The sequence below is a fragment of the Heteronotia binoei genome, chromosome 21, assembly GCF_032191835.1.
Source record: "Heteronotia binoei isolate CCM8104 ecotype False Entrance Well chromosome 21, APGP_CSIRO_Hbin_v1, whole genome shotgun sequence".
NCBI classification, from domain to species: domain Eukaryota; kingdom Metazoa; phylum Chordata; class Lepidosauria; order Squamata; family Gekkonidae; genus Heteronotia; species Heteronotia binoei.
Window position 1 is genome coordinate 46067004 of NC_083243.1, and position 9282 is coordinate 46076285.

Below are 9282 nucleotides of genomic sequence, written 5' to 3' on the forward strand. Positions count from 1 at the left end.
AGGCCTTCCGTTTTTTCCTTGGCTAATGGCACACCCAACTCAGCAGCCAGCTCAATAAAACCAAACAACAACTGAGCGCAACGTCCAGTACCTGCAGGACCCACAAACTGGTAGTCATCCAAATAATGGACAATATCCTGCAAACCCACTTTCTTGCACACAGCCCATTCAAGGAATGTGCTGAAACACTTGAAAGCAGTACATGATACAGAGCAGCCCATAGACAAAGCCCTGTCCATGTAAAATTGCCCTGCAAAAGAAAAACCCAAAAGCTCGAAATCATCCAAATGGACAGGGAGAAGGCAAAATGCAGATTTGATATCGCATTTTGCCAGCTCAGCCCCCTGACCACAGCGTCGAATGACGCCCACGGCCTGATCAAAGGTAGTATACCTAACTGAGCAAAGCTCCTTGGGAATTCCATCATTAACAGAAGAACTCTTGGCATAAGAAAGGTGGTGAATCAAACGAAATTCACCACGTGCCTTCTTCAGAACCACCCCCAAAGGGGAAACCCTAAGGTTAACCACTGGAGGACTAACAAATGAACTCAAAATCCTGCCCTCAGCCTGCTCCTTTGGAAATCTTTTTTTTTTAAATAAATATTTTTATGTTTTATTGACTCTTATAAAATTGACCATTACAACATATGAATGTTAGAATTACAAATAACCCTTCCCCCCCCCCAACCCTCCCCATCTTCTCTTAGTCTTTCCCCCTCAGCCAAGGGCCCAAAGTCTTGATCTTCCACTGAATGTCCTTCCTTGTTTCTCCCGAGATCCATTCTAAATAAGGGTTCCATCTGGTCTCAATTTCCTTGACTTTATCTTCCCACGTGGAATCCTTGTTGATTGTTGCCACGATGTCAGACTGTATGTAATCAAACAAATAGTTGTGCCAGATTTCTATTGACCATTTACTTTTATCTTTCCACCCCAAAGCGATGACCGCCTTCCCCGCTAATATCATTGCCTTGACAAGGTTTTGAGTGGGTCTACTTAGTGCCGGACTTCCTATTGTGCTTAACAACATCATATTAAAGCCAATGGTTAATGGTACATTGCAGACTTTTCTAATAAATTCAATAATTTCCCCCCAGAAGGGTTTAACCTCTTCACACTCCCACCACATATGTGCAAACCAACCCTTAAATTGTTTGCAATGCCAGCACTTGGAACTCATTCCTGGGAATATATTGGCTATTTGTGCGGGTGTTTTGTACCATTTTGTGAAAAATTTATATTCCAGTTCTTTAAATTTGATTACTTTAATCCCTTCTAGTCCTTCCAAGATTTTCCCAGCCAACCTCTCTGTTAACTGACCTTCATGACTCCAAATCTTTTGTAAATATACTATTATTTTATCTTTATTTGAAATCATTTTTCTGTATAGTGACCCCACTAGACCCTTCCTTTGTTTGGCCATTACTTTATATATCTCTTCCATTGGAGCGTCTAACCAAAGCTCTCCCTTTTCACTGATCTTCTTAACTATCTTATGTAAGCCTGCTATGTTTAACCAGTATTGATTACCTAAATCTTCTGTAATTTCCTGTAAAGGTTTTAGTTTACCACCCCTAAATATATCGCCCACTCTATAATAGCCTTTGTTTTTAAGCCTTTCCCACCATTTTATAGCATGCACCTCCTTAACAATAGCTTCTAGGGGGGTCCATCTTGAAACCTTTCCTAGCCACTGTGGGTACCATTTCATCCAGGTTTCTAATGATGCTCTTCTGGGCCCTATGGCTAATTTTAGATCTTTTGATGACACTGTGGAAAAAATACCAAATCTCCCAATACCACTGTTAACTGCATTCTCAAAATTAATCCACTTCTGTACCTTATCCTCACTCAGTTCTAGTAACGCCCTTAGTTGGAAGGCCTCGTAATATTTACTTAAATCTGGGATTCCCCAACCTAATTCTGATTTAAGGTTGTATAGAATTCTCTTATGAAACCTACAGTTTTTATTATTAAAAATCCACACTTTAATTGCTTTATTCCATTGTTCAATTTGATTTTTCCTCAAACCTAAGGGCAACGTTTGGAATAAATACATTAACTTTGGTATCAAGAACATTTTAAGGGATCTTATTCTAGTTGATATCCCTAGTATTTTATGATTCCATTTATTCATATCTCTCTATTTTCTTCCATATTTTACCATAGTTCTCATTTATCATTTTGTCCATATTTTTTTGCAGGACTATCCCTAGGTATTTAAGTCTCTTGGCCCCCATTCCTATATTCTTAATCCTATTTATTTCCTGTTTTTCCTCTCTATTAACATTAAGGTATAGAATTTCTGATTTTGTCATATTCACTCCTAGCCCTGAACACTTTTCAAAATCATTTAAAATTATCTTAATCTCTTTAACTCCACCTTTGGGGTTTGACATAATTACTATGATATCATCCGCGAATAAATTAGTTTTCATTTCTTCATTACCTGACTTATACCCCTCTATTCTCCCCACATTCCTAATTCGCTCTGCTAGTTGTTCTATAGCTATTATAAATATGAGCAGGGATAGTGGACAGCCTTGTCTTACCCCCCCTTGAATTGGAAACATTTGTGAATGGTCAGTGTTGACTCTAACTTTTGCATTACCACCTTTGTATATTTCCTGTATGGCCTGTAAGAACCATTCCTCTAAACCTATCTTCTTTAATATTTCCACAAGAATTCATGTGAGAGAGTATCAAAGGCTTTGTAAACATCCAACTTTAACAGAGCTATTTTTTTCTGTTGGCCATGGAGCAGTACATTTAAGATATTTCTAATGGGATGAGCAATAGATCTACCCTCAATAAAACCGTATTGGTCCCCTTTTATAATTGACGGGATAACTCTCTTAAGTCTATTTGCTAAAACCTTAGCAAAGATCTTATAATCTTGATTTAGTAAACTAATGGGCCTATACGAACCTACTTCTTCCGGGTCTTTCTAGGGCTTTAATATCAAAATTATTTCTGTTTCCTTCCATGAGTCTGGGGCTTTCTTTCCTTCCAAGACTTCGTTAAAAACTACCTGCAATTCGGGTGCTATAATTTCTACCATTTCTTTATAAAAGTCAGAAATAAAGCCATCCAGCCCTGGTGATTTACCTTTTTTGAGCACTTTTATTACTTCCTTTATCTCTTGGAGTGTAATCTCAGCTCCCAGTGAGGCTTTCGCTTCCTCCTCTATGATTAGCTTAGGTGTGTCCCACACCTCCGTTATATTCTTTTTCATATATAACTTTTTATAGAAGTCCTCAAATGCCTTAGTGATTTCCTTAGAGTTTTGAGTTGTATTATTATTAATTTTTATACTTCTAATTGATTGTTTTGCCTTTTTAACTTTCAAATAATTAGCTAACCTTTTTGCTGTATTAATACTATTCCTCTGGAAGTCGTTCCTAACCATTATTTCCTTTTTCCATATTGTTGCCGTATCTAGGGCCTCCAACTGTTTTGGAATCTCTTTAATTCTAATCTGTAAACTAGGATTACACTTTCCCATTATTTCTTTTTGTAACTCCTCCAATTCATTAAGTTTTGTTTGCCTTTTTTTATACCATTCTCTTTTTATGTCTTTTTCTTTCCTAACCAAATGGCCCCTTATTACCGCTTTAGCAGCGTCCCATAATATATTAGTTGACACAGTGCCTCTATTTTCCCTAAAACATAATTTTAACTGTGTCATTAAGTATTCCCTATCCTCTTCTTTTGCCATTAACAGGTTGTTATATCTCCAAGGTCTGTTTGTCGAGGGAAGTTTTAGTTCTAGTTCTGTACTTATAGGGGCATGGTCAGAAATCAAAATTGGATGGGTCTTAATCTCTTTAACTGCCATCTTATTATTTTTTTTCCAAAATTATATAATCTAAGCGGGATGCTGTTTTATGTCTACTAGAAATGTGTGTCGGGCTGGGTCTCGTGTCGGTAAACTCATGGGCGTCCTTCAAGCCCCAATCTCTTAGCTTAATACTATTGTTCTTGGTTATGTCCATATTTAAATCACCCACTACATAAGAACATAAGAGAAGCAATGTTGGATCAGGCCAACGGCCCATTCAGTCCAACACTCTGTGTCACACAGTGGCCAAAAATTTTATATACACACATACACTGTGGCTAATAGCCACTGATGGACCTCTGCTCCATATTTTTATCTAAACCCCTCTTGAAGGTGGCTATACTTGTGGCCGCCACCACCTCCTGTGGCAGTGAATTCCACATGTTAATCACCCTTTGGGTGAAGAAGTACTTCCTTTTATCTGTTTTAACCTGTCTGCTCAGCAATTAGTCTGCTACAATTAGTTCGCCCTCTGAAAACTGTTGTATCTTCTTAAAAACCAAGTTTAAGAATTTCCTTTGTCTTTTATTTGGTGCATAAACATTTACTATAGTGATTTTTATGGCTTCCAGCTTAAACTTAACTAACAGGTATCTACCTTCCTTATCTACTAATTTTTCAATGTCCTCCACCTTAGTATCCCTACGAATCAATGTAGCTACCCCTCTGGCTTTGGAAGACCCTCTTGCTTCTGCTAAAACCTGCCACCTCAAGTCTTTTATCAATGGTTTTCTATCATTTTTTTTGTGAGTTTCCTGTAGGCACAACAGATCAATTCTTTGTTCTTTAGCCATTTTAATTACTCTGAATCTCTTAAGATTTGATGTTAGGGCATTCACATTCAGTGAAAGCACTCTTAAAGACCTATCCATTCTCTTTATTTGTAACAAACTTGGGCCCTACTGGCTGAGGGTATTTTACTTTAATTCTTACTAAAAACCCACCCCCCATTCCCTTCCCCTGTGGCACAGACAACTTTCTGGATGAGGCAATCATCCTGTCTTCCACCTTCCAGGGAGTACGCACCCCGACCCTCCTCTTCTAGCTTCTACCTAAAGTTAGCTCAAATTGTTTTATACTTCCCTTTAGTAGTCCGTCCTTGGCCTTTTCTTTTGTCTACTTGAGCTTCCTTCTCCCGGGTCCACATTGAGATCCACTGTTTCTTCTTCTTCTTCCTCTCTCGGGTCTCTCAGGTCGTCTGTGGCGATGCCCAAGTGAGTAAGGAGTTCTGTTGCTTCCTTAGGGTTGCGGGCCACCAGCCTTTTTTCGTCTTTAAAAATAATTATTGAGGAAGGGTACCCCCCAAGAGAATTTAATCTTATTGTCATATAATTTTTGCCCAAAGGGTCTCATTAGCCTCCTCTTTCTGATGGTTTCCTGGCAAAAGTCTTCCCTCACCCAAACTTTCCTTCCTCTAAAAGAAAGATCTTTCTTTTTTTTCAAAGTCTTGAAAACTGTCTGCTGAGCCTTTTCCCTTGAAAATTTGATTATGGCTTCCCTTGGGGCACCACCATCTTGTCTCCTTTGCAGTCTATGAGCCCTCTCAATGTCCTGAGATTGCAGAGTAACTCCTTGCTCACCCATCCAGTCTATAAGAGTTCCTTCTAGCAGTTTATTATTTATTTCCTCTGAATTTCCACCCAGAATCAAATTCGCTCTTCTGTTACGGTCAGAGAGTTCTGTAAGCTGCGTATTCAGCTGGGCTATCTTCTGCTTGTTAGATAAGGCTAGCTCGTTAGCCGAGACAGCAATGCTCCGTGTGTCTTGAGTTCAGCTGCCAGTTCTGAAACTGCCTCTCTCACTGACTTAATTTCAGATCTTATCTGGTCCTGGGACGACATTATTAAAGCCTGGAAAGCAGACATCTGCTCTGATAATTCCTTAATGGATTTAGCCATAGTTACTTATTTATTCTTCTGGAGCTACATGCAACCGCTGAGTAATTAGCCTGGGCGTTGCCTCCTTAATTTGATAGTAAGAGTTGTTATCTTACCCTCTGCGACCCAGAAAGGAATTCTTACGTTCTTCAGACCTTCGTAAGTAAGCTCCTTCTTCAATTAGTCTTGCCAAAAGGCTATTTACATTCTTTTGAGCTATTTAAAATTCCAATCCAAAGGGGAGGACGAGCAAACAGCCGGCTTCCTCAGCGCATGCGTACCATCCCCCGCTCCTTGGCAATTTTAGCTTCCACTACGTGTTCTAAACCATTAACCGAACTAAGGTTCCAAGTTGGCACCCGAGAACCCTGAAAAGGAATTCTAAAACCCAATGTAAAACCCTGCAACAAATATAAACTATCGGCTCTATGCGGGTACCTGGGTAGCCACTGTTCAAGAGGTCCCAGCTTTATTGGGCTGGGGCCTTTTCCAACTTGGGAATAACCCCCACTCCTACCCTGTCTCTTCTGACCCTTCTGTGGCCAAACTCTTGGACAGTTATTAAAGGAGTGTGGGCCAGTGCACAGAGGGCATTCATGCTTGAACTGGCAAGTTTTCCAATTGCACACCCCCTGTGAGCCAAACTCCCAACAAAGCAAGTGGGGTTGAACTGCCTGCCCCGCTGAACCATGGGAAGATGAAGAAGAAGAAGCCTGAGAGGAGGAAGCCTTAGCAACTAAATGGCCACTGTCAGAGCGGTCACCCAAATTGGGCCGAGCCGGTGACATCACCTGCAGCCACAACTGCTGATAGATCCAATCCCAGGGAAGGGAATAGTACAAGGCAGCCCTCATCCTGAATTCCTCGTCATATTGAATCCAGGCCGGGCTGCTGAACATCGTATACCCTTTGTATATGATGTCTATGTACTGGATCAGTGCTGCCACCTGCCAGGGCTGAGCACGTGCTATCACTCCTGCATAAATAAAAAAACCCGGAAGCCAATTGGCCCAGGTCCAATCAACCTTCCTCTTCTTTAGCTTCTCCTTCTCCTTATCATCAAGCTCCTCCTTGTCTTTTTTTTTTTTCAAATTCCCAAAATAAAAGGGAGAATATATCTACATATTCACCTTTTAGTATCTTATCTCTTGTGGCCGGCAAAAGGTGATCACCCAAAGGTAAGACAACGGGCATAGCACCAATCACCAATGGGCATAGCACCAAAAGGAACTGAACCATACAGGGAAGGTAAACCCCAACCCCCGGCTAAGGGAGGTGCCACCCCCAACTGCCCTGCCCCAGGCCAATTCCCCATGATCCGAACTGACCCTGCGGCAAAGCCCAGCTAGTCTGAGGCCCCGCACCTCCAGCAGAAGAAGTGGTTGCACTCCCAGAAGCCACACCTGCGCCAGCAGGTGTAGTTGGACCCCAGGGCCCCCATGGCCAGACAAGCCCCGTGCCGGCCCCAGAACCATCACCAATCTTACCTGGAAGTCTGGCAGGTACCAAAGCGGTACCTGCACCACCCATTCCAGAAGAAGTGCCAGCTCCAGCATCCAGAACACCAGAACTCAAAGTTTCTCTGGCAGCAGCCGCAGACCTGCCTTCTAAAATAGACAAACAAGTCAATATATTGACCTGAAAAGCCATCTTTGAAACAGGCCCCTTCTTAGAACCTGACAAAGGTGGTAACCTAGACACCTGTTCAAGGGCACGCAGCCTCGCAAGAATAGCCGCATTCACCTCATCCTCCACATCCTCATCAGAAGATGAAGGAGGCGGGGGTGCCCACATGGGGGGAATATGCGTGGGGGACAGGTGGCCGAGTCGCTACAGTCAGCAGCACATCAACATGCTGGAGCTCCTAGCCATCTTCAATGCCGTCTTCTCCTTCCAGAACCTTCTGAAGGGAAAAGCAGTAGCGGTGATGACCGACAACACCACGGCGGTGGCGTACGTCAACAGGCAGGGCGGGACAGTCTCCCGAAACCTCTGCCACCTGGCCATCTCACTGTGGGAGCTGTGCAGATCGTTGGGGGTTTCCCTGCAAGCAGCCCACCTGCCAGGGGTGAAGAATGTGCAGGCAGATTTCCTCAGTCGCGGAGGAGCCCTGTCTCACGAGTGGGAACTGAACTCAGAGTTTCTGGATCCGGTCTTCCTCGGCTGGGGAACACCGGAGCTGGATGTGTTTGCTACAAGGTACAATGCGAAGTGCACCCTGTTCTGTTGCAGGGGGGGAGTGGACCCCCTGGCTCTTGGGGACGGTCTCCTAATCCCCTGGACTCATCATACGGTGTACCTGTTTCCACCCATCCCGCTGCTGACCAAGGTCGTGCAGAAGCTTCTGCGGGAGCGCCCGCGGGGGATTCTGGTGACGCCATGGTGGCCGCGCAGCACTGGTTCCCCCTGGTCCTGCGACTGGCCAAGGGGAGGTATCACCGTTTCCCCCAGGCCCCGGACCTTCTCCTCTCCTATCAGGGCAGGATCCTCCATCACGATGTGCCGCATCTCAGGCTGACGGCATGGCGCCTTTGATCTCCGACAGGGCACAGTTCGTCATGCTGAACTCGAGGAAGTCGTCCACGAGGAAGTCATACGCAACTAAGTGGGCAAAGTTCGCGGAGTTCGCGGCCAGTCGCTCTGTATCCCCCGCTAGCGCGGGGCTGCCCGTAATTCTTGACTTCCTGATTGCGCTGCTGGACAAGGGCCTCGCCCAATCGTCCGTGCGGGTCTACCTGGCGGCTATTTCGGCACAGCATGAGCGTATAGAGGGCCGGTTGGTCTTCACGCACCCGGACGCAAAGCGGTTCCTCAAGGGCGTGGCGAGACTGTACCCGGCAATCAGCCCTGCCCCAGCCTGGGACTTGCCCATGGTCCTGAGGGCCCTAACGGGGAAACCCTTTGAGCCTATGGCCTCCTGCTCTCCTCACTTGTTGGCCTGGAAAACGGCTTTCTTGGTGGCCATCACTTCGGCGAGAAGGGTGGGGGAGCAGCGGCGCTGCGCTGTGACGCCCCTTACCTGAACTTCTCAGCGGATGGGGTGATGCTCCGCCCCGATATTAAGTTTCTACCAAAGGTGGTATCGTCGTTCCACCTGAATTCAGAGATTTTTCTGCCGGTGTATTTCCCGTCGCCGGCTAACGACACAGAACGGCGCCTTCACGCCCTGGATGTTAAGCGGGCGCTGTCTTTCTATCTCCACCGCACAAGTCAGTCGCGGAGAGACCCTAGACTGTTCGTGTCGTACGCTGGACCCTCCACGGGTCTGCGGATCTCCTCGCAACGTTTGTCCAAATGGATCACGGGAACAATCCGCTTGTGCTACCTGATCCACAAGAGGCCACTGCCCGGCCCTCTGCGGGCTCATTCCACGCGAGCGATGGCAACCTCGGCTGCCTTCATGAAGGGAGTGCCACTGCAGGACATCTGTAAGGCTGCCACTTGGGCGTCAGCTCACACCTTCGTGTCCCACTACGCGTTGGACCTGGGGCGGAGACGAGCTTCCTCTGTGGGCTACGCTGTTTTGCAGTCCGTTTCCTCGTGATGGACCGTCGCACCCGCC

At 45.0% G+C, this 9282-nt stretch overlaps 1 pseudogene; it reads left to right on the top strand.

Annotated features, from left to right (window-relative positions):
* Positions 1 to 8238, top strand: part of LOC132589570 (uncharacterized protein C5orf34 homolog) — a 106609-nt pseudogene extending 98371 nt beyond the window's left edge.
* Positions 8239 to 9282: the final 1044 nt, after the last annotated feature.